Source organism: Chiloscyllium plagiosum, chromosome 15, assembly GCF_004010195.1.
Source record: "Chiloscyllium plagiosum isolate BGI_BamShark_2017 chromosome 15, ASM401019v2, whole genome shotgun sequence".
Taxonomy (NCBI): Eukaryota; Metazoa; Chordata; class Chondrichthyes; order Orectolobiformes; family Hemiscylliidae; genus Chiloscyllium; species Chiloscyllium plagiosum.
In genome coordinates, this window is record NC_057724.1 from 51,590,710 (window position 1) to 51,603,081 (window position 12,372).

At 41.0% G+C, this 12,372-nt stretch overlaps 1 protein-coding gene across 5 annotated transcripts in view; it reads left to right on the top strand.

The window, feature by feature from the left end:
- Nucleotides 1-249: 249 nt before the first annotated feature.
- The window catches only part of stag2b (stromal antigen 2b), a 159,768-nt gene continuing 147,645 nt past the window's right edge, over nt 250-12,372 (top strand). For 3 of the 5 annotated variants that reach the window (XM_043704885.1, XM_043704887.1, XM_043704886.1), the window contains exon 1: nt 251-601. The gene's annotated coding sequence lies outside the window, so the exon portion shown is untranslated. Of the gene's footprint in view, nt 602-12,372 lie in introns of all 5 variants that reach the window. The other 2 variants (XM_043704888.1, XM_043704889.1) reach the window with 1 other exon arrangement.

Below are 12,372 nucleotides of genomic sequence, written 5' to 3' on the forward strand. Positions count from 1 at the left end.
CAGGAAATGCGTAGCAAACACAGAAAACGTCGTGGACAGAAATATACACCTCATGCTGTGTCCCTACAGAACACAGATAAAGACCATTTCCGGGTCTGCTCTCAGCGGAGTTCAGCTGAGCGCGGATTGCAAGCAATGACGACCTCCGACCGCCTGGGGGTGGCAGCGGAGCGGGGATGTTTGTTGGGCGGGGGTGGGGATCGGAGGGGACCAGCGGCTGCCTGACGTTGTGGCTACTGGGCTGTGGGGGCGGGGAGGGGGAGAAAGTCCGCGAGCCGGAAGTCCCGGCTCTGCCCGATAGAGGGCGCAGCTCCCTCCCTTCCCCTCCCCCACTCCGGCTGCCCTTTGTCCGCCAGATGGCAGCTTCACCTTCAGTCGGAGTGAGCGCAACGACATAAACCGCCGTTTGCCAGAGAGAGGAAAAAAAAATAAAAATAAAAAAAAGTCAAAAAAAGCAAGCACTTTATCCGGCGAGGGCTTCAAGGGGGGGTGAGAAAAAAAGAAATCGGCCGGAGCCAGGATATTAATAAAAATATCGAGAAGGGGAGGGGAAAAAAACCGGAATACAACAGTTGTGGAGAGAGGAAAAAATAATTAAAAGGTAAGGAAGAGAATTTTTTTAACGATGTGGGGGACGAAGCGTGTAGAATATTCTAGAAAAGTGTGAAGTTGTGGAGCTGGGACGTGGGGGGGATGAAGTGTTTCTCTCCTGGGTGTTGTGTGTGACTATATTTATATATTTTTTAAAAGGCCTGTGTGTTTGTGGAGAGAGATTTCAGCAAAATGGAGGCCGGGGCCGGGCCCGGGGCCCGGGTTTGTTTTTAAAATTCGCAATTCGGGCCTAGTTGGAGAGAGTGAGAGATAAACCTGCCAGCACCCCCTCCTCTCCACTGGCCGCAGATTAAACTCCAGCCACACACACACAAAATGTCGAAATCGCTTGGTTTCTTTTTGTTTTGGAGGGTGGGGGTTTGGTTCAACATCAAAATTCGGTGTTGGCGACTTCGCAGCAGAATGCCATAGACTTTTTGGCGCCACTTTGTTTTAATTTTTTGTTTTTTTTTAAATTGCCCTTTTTTCGGGCAGCGTTTCTCCTTGCCCCCCACTTGTGTTGCGTGCGTGTGTTTTTCTTCCGAATAAACGAGCAAAGGGACAACTCCGCTACGATGCCGACGACGATTTTTTTTTGGGCGAACATTGTTTTTTTTTGGTAGAATCACTTCCTTGTCGGAAATGGGCAGAAGGAAAGCTTCTCGTTCTTTATTTTTCACGGCCGGGCCAAAGTAGTACTTTGTGACTCCACGAAATGAAGTGTTGCTTTTAAAAAATATATTTTATGTTGTAAAGGTTTTAAAGAATCCCCTGAGCGAGTAAGAATGGCTGTAGTCATGTCCGGGTCCATGTGACAATGTTGTAAACACTCTGCCAAGGAGGGGGAGACATTATTCCCCAAGAGTTTAAGGGGCTCCTTTTCATTTTTAATGATTTTTTTCCCAGACACTCGCTTCTGAGCACTTTTTTTTAACACTGTTAACGTGCAGTCTTTTTCAAGATGTATTTTCAAGGAACAATTTATTTATTTTTCAATAAACTATTCACAGTAAACAGATCCCCATAAATCACCCTGCAATTTCTTAGCCACACCCTGTTAATGCCTAATCTGGTGGATTTCGTGGGAAGTCCAGCAACTCAGTTTCTTGTTAACGGGCAATTTGCCATTATTTTTGCAAAACGAAAATGTTGAAACTCAAGTCTCGGAGTACAAATTGGCTGATTACTTTTCATGATTTTGTGCAAAGTCTTTCATAAACGCCGATGATCGCGGGGAATTCTGGCTTCTACACTTTTGAAGGTTGTTTGATATTTACTAGGATACTTTAAAGTGATCCTGTCAGGATAACCTTCTGATCCTTTGCAGTTTGTTTTACAAACTTTGACTCATCGCATGTGCGTTTTCATCTCGAGCTTCACGATTTCAAAATTTACTCATTAAAAGCAAATGTGTGATTGCTTTCGTCTTCGCGTATCTGTGGACGTGTTTATTCTCGGTTCAGTGCTTGTTGAGTGAAACTAAAGCCACTGTAGGCTTTAAAAATAAATCAGCTGTTAAAATTCAGTTATTCTGCATTTAATTGGCAAATATGAGTGTCTTGTTGGCAACAACTGAAATATCCTCTTAGGGATTGAAACAGTGGACTTCTCGTCCAGGTTATCTCAGCTCAAATCATTGTGGTAGTAATCTTGTAGTTTGTAAACTCCAGTCTTTGTTTAGAGCTTGCTGTTCAAGTTTGAGTATGTAATTCACATTGCACCTAAAATCCTTTGTGACTTGTGTGTGCATATTGTTAAGATGACATTTAATTTTTGAAACCAACAGAAAGCTGTTAATGTATTGCCCTATGCTTTGTTGTAGGTAAAAACAATGACTGCAGATGCTGGAAACCAGATTCTGGATTAGTGGTGCTGGAAGAGCACAGCAGTTAGGCAGCATCCGAGGAGCAGTAAAATTAACGTTTCGGGCAAAAGCCCTTCCTGATGGGCTTTTGCCGAAACGTCGATTTTACTCCTCGGATGCTGTCTGAACTGCTGTGCTCTTCCAGCACCACTAATCCAGAACCTATGCTTTGTTGTAGTCAAGGTGCTGGAATCTCATGGAATTTTTGTATCAGAATTATGGGGAAATGCGTGAAAAGTAATGAAAATATTGACCTCGACTGCACATACAGTAATTAATTAATCAAGCACTTCTGTGCCTATTGTTTTTGTAAAAATAAAAGTAAAGATCAGATTAGTTATTTTAAAACTTAATTTGGTTCTAAAGACTCCTTAGTTACAGTACATGTTGAAGAACGTATTCAATAGGGTCTGTGAACTAGTTGTGTAATAAAATATTCTAATTGAATATTGGAATAACTATCAAGTATTCTGAGGCACTGCTATTTCAAAATGACATCATGTTATTCTGAAAGAAACTGAACTCACAGTTGAACAGGAAGTGGTACAAATGAACTCCAGCGATCGGATTAAATTTCTCAGCCAATAATGTCAGTTGCCCAGCTGAAAATTGGATTCTATTGTCTGTCTTGTTATCACAATAATGTTCGTCTTCTGTAGAAACAGGACATAAATGATTAAATTAGAACGCATGTAACAATGTGCGTCTTGTTTACTGACTCATGAAATGGTCAGATGAGATTAGTTTAGGTTTCTGTGGATAACCCATTTGACAGGATCACATGATTGATCCTTGAATTATGTTATCAGTAGTAATGTTTTTGAAAAATATATTGAACTGTAAAAGAAACAACTTTTATTCAATTGACACAGTTTGCAAGTATGGTGAAGTTGTAATTTACAGTTGGCAGCTCAGAAACAGGCTTTAATTCCTTAAAATAACTCAGTTATGAAGATTTTATTTTAAACCATGGCATCACTTTCAGCTCTTTGCTGTAGCAAAACAGTTTGTATCCTGTATGGTGATTCAATACAAGAATCACTGCAGAAGATTGAAGAGTTGCATGAGATAACAGATGATGTCGTTAAAGTTGAATTTGTGAATTCTTCAAGCGGGAGAGATGTAGAAGGGTGGAGCTTATTGGCAAGAATTGTACCTTTTTTAAGCACGTTAACTGGATGCATTGGCATTGTTAGAGCGAGAGAGAAAATAGATATGCAGTAAAGAAATATTGGAAGGTTTAAACTTTTGAACTAGAGATGGATAAAGTGCAGGTAACAGAACTTAAACAGAGGAAAGTCATGCTGTGTGATTGAAGCAGTAGGCACTTAGTAAATGCAGATAAATCCCATGTCTTGTGTTAAGCATCTCACAATATGAGAAGGAAGCATTGACTTTGACAGAGATGGCTAGTTATGAATTTGGTCATGCTATCTTGCCATGCCTGTTGCATGGCCTTTTTCAAACTCAGTCCTGTTAAGTTTGTTCTTAGGCATCATACTGCTGCTGACAACCGAGGTATCTTGTTAAAACGCTTGCTTGTCTCCATTTGAGTGATTTTGTTCTCTGGCTTTTTGCCAAATTGTTCAATGATATGTGACATATCTGGTCAGCTGGTCCCTGACAAGAAATGCATGTTTATTTAGTGTTGGTCAGAATTACTGTGTACACACCCACTTTTTCACACAATCTGTTTAAATGATTAATATGGTTCTGCTCTGAAATAATTTCAGATCTAAATTTAACTGTAGCAAGTGATGAGAACAGCTTAATTTAGATTTGATCTGAACGTGATGTACCCTCCTCCAGGATCATTGTAATGTGGGAAGGCATCGACCTAATTGCTGGAAGTCTTGTCATGTAATTATTGTGGCAGCCTTTTTTTTAAGTCTTTATTGTGATGGCTTTGCAGAAATTGAGTTGTGACCAAGTCTCTACTAGTGTTTTGTTATTGATCAGCATTACCGACCCACAATATTTGTTGCTGTTTATCTTTGCCTGCTAAAGCTTCTGTGGATTATGACTATTTCTAATGCATCAGGTGAGAGATGGAAACATGAGCCAAATTTGTTTTGATCTTTCCAACTGACAAAGGGGAAATTGATGAGTCATTGTCATACAGTATGAAAACAGACCTCTGTCCAGCTAGTTCACTCCGATCATGTTCCCAAATTAAACTAATTCCACCTTCCTGTGCTTGGCCCATGTCCCTCTGATCCTTTCCTATTCATGACCTTATCTGAATATCTTTTAAACGTTATAACTGTACCTGCATCTACCACTTTGTCCAGCAGTTCATACCACACATAAACTACACTGTTTTAAAAAAAAGTTGTTCCTATAGATATTAACGTTCTTTCTCATTCCAAGTTTTTATTAGCCTTGGACTTTAATGATAGTGACAAACACATAATACAAACATGGTTATGTGGGGTAAAATAAATACCATGGATAGAGGTTTGCCTAGCTAACCGGAAACAGAATGTTGTCATAAATTGGTCATTTTCAGATTGGCAAGATGTGACAAATGGAGTGCCGTAGGGATCAGTGCTTGGGGCCTCAACTGTTCACAATCTGTATCGGTGGCTTGAATGAAAGGACCAACTGTATAGTAACAAAGTTAGCTGATAGCATAAATACAGATAGAAAAGTAAGTTGTGAAAGAGGAATAAGTCGATGAAGACATGTTATAAATGGGCTTAAAATTGGCAGATGGAGTATCATGCAGAAAAATGTGAACTTGCCTTTTTTGTCCAGTTTAAATAGAAAGGTCGCAGAACTGCGTAGAGTGACCTAACATATCTCATACCTAGTATGCAGGTACAGAAAATCATTAGGAAGGCAAATGCAATGTTGTTTATTGCAAGGGGAATGGAATATTAAAATTGGGATGTTTTACAATAATTGTGCAGAGTCTCGAAGAAATTGCATGGAGCCATGGTCCACTGACCCTTAGATCAAAATAGTCCATGCCGACCATAATCCCAAACTAAACTAACCCTACGTGCTTGTCCCTGGCCCATATCCCTCCAAACATTTCTTATTCATGTACTTACAGTCATAGAGATGTATAGCACGGAAACAGATCCTTCGGTCCAACTCGTCCATGCTGACCAGATATTTCAAACCAATCTAGTCCTACCTGCCAGCACCCGGTCCATATCCGTCCAAACCCTTCCTGCTCATATACCCATCCAGATGCCTTTTAAATGTTGCAATTGTACTAGCTTCCACCACTTCCTCTGGCAACCCATTCCACAGACCCATCACTCTGCGTGAAGAAGTTGTCCCTTAGATCTCTTTTGTATCTTTTCCCCTCTCGCCTAAACTATGCCCTTTAGTTCTGGTCTTCCCCTCCCCAGTGAAAAGACCTTGTCTATTTACCTTATCCATGCCCCTCATGATTTTGTAAACCTCTATAAGGTCATCCCTCAGCCTCCGACGCTCCAGGGAAAGCAGCCCTAGCCTATTCAGCCTGTCCCTGTAGCTCAAATCCTCCAATCCTGGCTGTCTAAATGTCTTTTAAATATTGTGACTGTACCGTATCATCACTTCTTCTGAAAGTTAATTCCACATACGAACCACTCTTGTGTTTTTTAAAAAAACTGTCCCCATGTCTTTTTAAAAATGTTTCTCATCTCATCTTAAAAAATATGCCACTGACTTTTGCGATCCCCCACCCTATCTCTAGTACTGTGCATCATTTCAATTTCCTCATTTAGGAATGGATAAAAATGCATTTTAAGCAGTTACCTGGGATGGTGAAGTTTCCTTACAAAGAAAACTTGGGTATACTGGAGTTGCTACTTGTGGAATATCGAAGAATGAGAGAATCTGAGAGTTAGGACTTCAGAATTCTTGTGCTCAGAGTGTGGTGGAGGCACAGTCATTGAAATGCACTGTTGGAAATTATTCATTAATAATGCAGTCAAATGTTATCGGGATTAGGTGGGAATGTTGGGCTGAGATCGCAATCAGGTCAACTGTGAAATTGTTCAATGGCAGAGGAGCTGAATGATCTACTTCTAATTCATTGTTTTTTTTTGTATGAATGAGCTGCATAAGTATCTAGTTCGGGGCTCTTGCCTGTTCAGTGAGACCACAGAAAGCTCGCGGATAACCTGTTCCTAGCTAGTGATGGTAGTTTCTTCAGTATTGTTTATACTAATATCGTGCAATAGTAACCATGATGTCCTGCTAAGCAATCAAATGTATCGTTGTCGTTGACAGGACCAGATGATTTTGTAAGTTCTTTAATGTGCAGGCAATGTAAATCTTCTGCTATCCCCCTCTTCTTCACCTGATAAGCATGATCTCTGAGCACTGTAACATGACTCGACTGTTAAACTCTCAAGCCTGCTCTTTTAGCTATAGTTAATGTGAAATGACTCCATTTACTATTCTTGGTTTTCTAGCTCTTGCATAATAAAAAAATCTCTGAAGCTCTGTTTTGATTTTTTTTCAATTCACCTTGCCTCAGCAGTCTGAAGCTAGACAGTTTCAGATTTCCATTATCCTTAGATTGAAGATGTGCTTCATAATTTGACTCATAATAAACTCAGTTCTAATTTCAGGGTGAAATACGAAAATCTGAAACAAAAACTGAAAATTGTAGACATGTTCCGATTTGGCAAGACCTGTGGAGAGAGAATTAGTTAACGATTCAGGTTTGTGGCCTTTTCTCAGAATTAGGGAGAAAAAGTCAAAACTAAAAGTTAAATAATACAATTTTTAAAGCAAGGACAGAATGACAGGGGAAGAGTAGATCAGAATGGTGTAAAGAACAGGAAGTGTGAACAGTTTTTATTAGTTATGATTTCTGTTTTAGCTGAGAAGGAATGCAGTTGCTGAGTTAATGTAAGGTATTGATTACAGTTGGTGAATGAAATACAGAGAAACCTCGATTATCCGAATACCAATTATCCAAATATCGGATTATCTGAAGGAGATGTCGAGGTCCTGATAGAAACACTACATCAAAAATGTGTTTCTAACAATGATCGCGTCTTTTGTTTACAGTGATTAAACAGGCACCAGACTGACCTCCTGCCCTCTCTCTCTCACCACACACCTTCCATGGAGTTCTACAGTGGTTTGAACTCTCCCCATTCCCCCGACCTCAGATTATCTCTCCAGCATTGTCCTGTACAGGGCAACTGTAGAACCTGTCAAAACGTGTGTGTATGTGTGCGCACACTATTTGGAGACTTACCCCAGAAATGCGGTGGCGGGGGCAGTGTTGGAAAGGGTTTTGCAGGGCGGGGGGTGGCGTTGGGCAGGGGGCGAGTAGGAGTGTGGTGTTGGGGCGAGGTCCCGTACACTGTGTGCTGCTGCAGTCTCCTGAACTTGGAACAGACTTTACAAACTCCGGGCCCCAGAGGAAAAGCATTTATTCGGTTAACTGAATAATCGATTATCCAAATGAAATAGTGCCCGCCCATCTCGTTCGGATAATCGAGGTTCCCCTGTACATTAACAGAATGGGAATGAATTGATTTTCTGAATTTCATTGTAACCCCTTCCCTAGCCCCAGTAAGATAAAATTCAAAGATTCAAGACTGGTTTTGATATTTACAAAGCTTATGTAAAACTTACTTTCCTACTTGACAATCTTTATGTGGTCATGTGGAAGCTGTGAAAGGAGCATGTAACATTAAAGAAGGACTTGAGTGTGTGACAGAACAGGAACAGTAAATTATAAGGAATTGAATGTGACTCAACTGTAGACAAAAAGGAACGTTTTGCACAAAGCAGCAAACCATGTCCCAAGGCACATCAAGGGAAAATTATTTGATGAAGTATGGCACCAAGTCCCATAAAGCGTAATTTAGGCGGATAACCCAAAGTGGTGGTGAAAAAGGTAAGGTTTAAGGAGTGTCTTAAAAGAGGAAAGCCAGTCAATGGGGTGTTGGGGGGAGTTGCAGACTTGAGGTAACTGCAGTCATGGACACTGTTGGTGTAATAATTAACAGTGAAAGACTCAAGGGTCCAAAATTAGATAACTGCATACTTTTGAGGATTGTGGCAGTGGAGGAGCTTGGAGAGATTGGGATGGATGAGGCCGTGAACATACCAACATCTGAATTAGAACCAAGATTAGGTCATTTACACCACTCCTTTCTCCCCCCCCCCCCCCCCCCCCCAATTCCCATAACCCATCTTTCAAATCGTTGCTTTGCCATTCAATAATGGAAGAATTTGGAAACTAGGATGGGAATTTTTAATATTAAGATGTTGCTTGACCAGTACTGATTATAGTTTTGCAAACACAAGTGACTAGGTGAGCAAGTGAAATAAGACACAGGCAGTAGAGTTTGGGATTATTTAAAGTTTATGGGGGATAAGCTGTTTGAGACTAACTGGGAATGTGTTGGGATCATTATCATAAATGTACATATGGAAATTTATTTGTTTTGGAAGATGTTGCTGACAGCATGCAAATAAGTGGGGATCAAGTATAGATCCTTGCAGGGAGTTGGGTAGCAAGGTTGGAGATGGGGCAGTAGTTTTTATGCATATTGGGTCAAGGTGTTTTTTTTTCTCTTGAGAGAGTTGAAGGTTAAAGGGAGAAGGCACAACACCTGAAAAGAGAATTGAAATAGAAATGTTAAAAACAGAAATGAAAGACTGTTTTTAGATTTTGGCTTTCAAATTATGTCTTAAACATGTTATGATTTGGAGGTGCTGGTGCTTGACCAGGGTGTCCAAAGTTAAAAATCAAAACACCAGGTTATATTCCAACAATATTTGGAAGCACTAGCTTTCTGAGCGCTGCTCCTTCATCAGGCGGTTGTGGAGTATATACTTATAACCTGGTATTGTGATTTTTATACCTCCATGAAGTAACTTTTCAAGGGTGGTCTGTGTTGTGAAATGTGTCATTCATATATATTAATATCATTTATTGTAGAGTTTGGATCTTGAATGAAAGGCCTGTCCGTTTACGTTTCTGTACAGGAAGGTTTAATAGTGAGTTGTGAGTCTTCGTGGAGCAATGATAATAAGCTAGATTGTCATTCCAGGAGGGTCCCAGTCAGCTGTGCTCAGAGACAATGTGGGTTTGTTCGTATTGTGATAGGAGTATCTGCCATATCCTGGCAAGACAGTGTGTCCAACACAACGGTCCTATCTCGCACTGGCCTTCCCAGAGTGAACACCCCACTCATGCAGCGGAGACTGCGCTGGCTGGGCCACGTCCACTGCATGGAGGACAGCCGTATTGCAAAGAATATCCTCTGTTGTTGTGGTTCTGTTCGCCGAGCTGGGAATTTGTGTTGCAGACGTTTCGTCCCCTGTCTAGGTGACATCCTCAGTGCTTGGGAGCCTCCTGTGAAGTGCTTCTGTGATCTTTCCTCCGGCATTCACTCAATAAGCACATCGATCTGGTCCCAATATACCGGCCACTGCAACGGACAGCTGGAACTGACAACCGGAAGCGACAGATTCAAACCTTTACAAATGCTGGAGGAAAGATCACAGAAGCGCTTCACAGGAGGCTCCCAAGCACTGAGGATGTCACTCGACAGGGGACGAAACGTCTGCAACACAAATTCTCAGCTCGGCGAACAGAACCACAACAACAAGCACCTGTGCTACAAATCTTCTCTCAAACTTTGAAGAATATCCTCTATAGAGAGCTTGGATCTGGGAAGAGACTTACTGGATGTCCCCAGCTGCGCTACAAGGACCTCTGCATGAGGGACATGAAGGTGCTTGATATCATTACGGAATCCTGGGAAAGGCTTGTAGCTGACCGCACCAGATCGAAAAACACCCTGAATCATCACCTCAAAACATGGGAAAAGAAGCTGATAAACGTTGCCGCAGTCAAGCAGGCACGCAGGAAGGAGTGTCGCAGTTCTAGCAGATCAACGACCAAAGAGAGATGTGACCTCTGCGACTGGGACTGTTACTCCGTTGTTGGTCTTTTCAGTCATAAGCGACATTGCTTCAGGGAAGCACAAAGTTAGAACAATGAGGATGCAACCCATGGTCAGCCATGACCGAAAGGGGCCTCACTCACTCACTCATGATCGGAGACAGCAAACACTCAAAGACATGAGCCTGCTTTTAGTTTAGAAGGATCGAGATGTTTCTGGGGATGTTTTTACAAGCATCTAAAAGGACAAATAGGACTTTGGTATAATGTCTCATCTTAGTGATGAACTGTAGAGCCAGAACTGGGCTGGCTCTGAAATTCTGTCTCAAAGACTAGGAAATGTGCAATGGAATTGAATGGAGTTGAGCACAAACATTGAAGTATTAGTTTTTTGGGAGAATGGTGGATAGCATCAGAAATATGAGCACAATGATTTGTTAGATCCACGTTGGGAAGTAGTGCAGATCAAATTTAGACAGATTCAGTAGAACGATCAGTATTGATATGAGTGCTAATTATTTACATCCATAGTCAATTGTTAATTTTCTATTGGTATAAAAAATTGAAAAGATGAAACCAGAATAAAGTTGATTCTTTTTTGCACTCAAATCTGGGAGTAAAACTTGGATCCATTTTGTTTTGTTAACAATGTGTGAATGCTCATAACTGATCCTGACTTAATTGTAAAATTTATTTATTTTTTGTTTTTTGATAGAACCCAGAACATCTTGCCCACCTACCCGTCTTTGCCTTTTGCAAAGCTAAAGGTGAACCAGTGAGGGTTTCCAATAATTGGTCGTGGTTTCATGTCATCTTCAGACTTGTACCATCTGCCATGGGTGAACTCAAACCCTTGTCCTCATAACATTAGTCTGGGTATCCAGCTTAATAGTCGAGCAATAATACCACACGGCCATCGTCACTCGATTGTTACTCCAGAAACTCAACTAATGTTCTGGTGGCCTGGTCTTAAATCTCACCATGACAGCTGATGGAATTTGAGTTCAGTTGAAAAAAAGCATTTTACGTGAGAGATAATGGCCGAGTGACATTACTGCTTGATGATAACACTCCTTATAAATGTAATAACATTTAATCTACTTAAATCATAAAAATTCAGCACTTCAATTTTTATTTAAATTTAAAATTGCAAGTTGGCAAATTTTGTGATGCACTTTGTCACCCGATGTCATGAATTTATTAAGTGCTGAGGACGTAATCAAAAGGACCATTTTTCAATTCTGATCAATCTAAGGAGTCCGTATAAACACTAAAAATTTTCAAGGGACAACTATTTGTTAAGAAGGTAGATGATATTTTATAAATATAGTTTGTGGACCTCGGTAAGTTTTGTCTTATTCATTCATAGGATATGAGGATCACTGACAAGACCAATGTCTGTTCTTCTCATCCCTGGTTATTATTCAAGATGGTGGTGATTATCTCCTTGAATAATTGCATGTGTAAAATATATTTGAAATGCATAAACTTGGTTTTTTGTGTGGGGTGGTGCTGAATTTGATTGAGGCAGTGAGAAGCGTCCTCTTCGAAATTACAAAACACCTGTTGGCACCAGTTCAACCCTAGCTCATAGAGTCATAGAGAGAAACAGCATGGGAACAGACTCTTGAGTCCAACCTGTCCACCCCGACCAGATATTCCAACCCAATCTAGTTCCACCTGCCAGCACCTGGCCCATATACCTCCAAACCCTTTCTATTCATATACCCATCCAAATGCCTCTTAAATGTTGCAATTGTACCAGCTTCCACCACTTCCTCTGGCAGCTCATTCCATACACGTACCACCCTCTGCGTGAAAAAGCTGCCCCTTACGTCTCTTTGATATCTTTCCCCTCTCTCCCTAAACCTATGCCCTCTAGTTTTGGACTCCCCGATCCCAGGGAAAAGACTTTGTCTATTTATCCTATCCATGCCCCTCATAATTTTGTAAACGTCTATCAGGTCACCCCTCAGCCTCTGACGCTCCAGGGAAAACAGCCCCAACCTGTTCAGCCTCTCCCTATAGCTCAAATCCT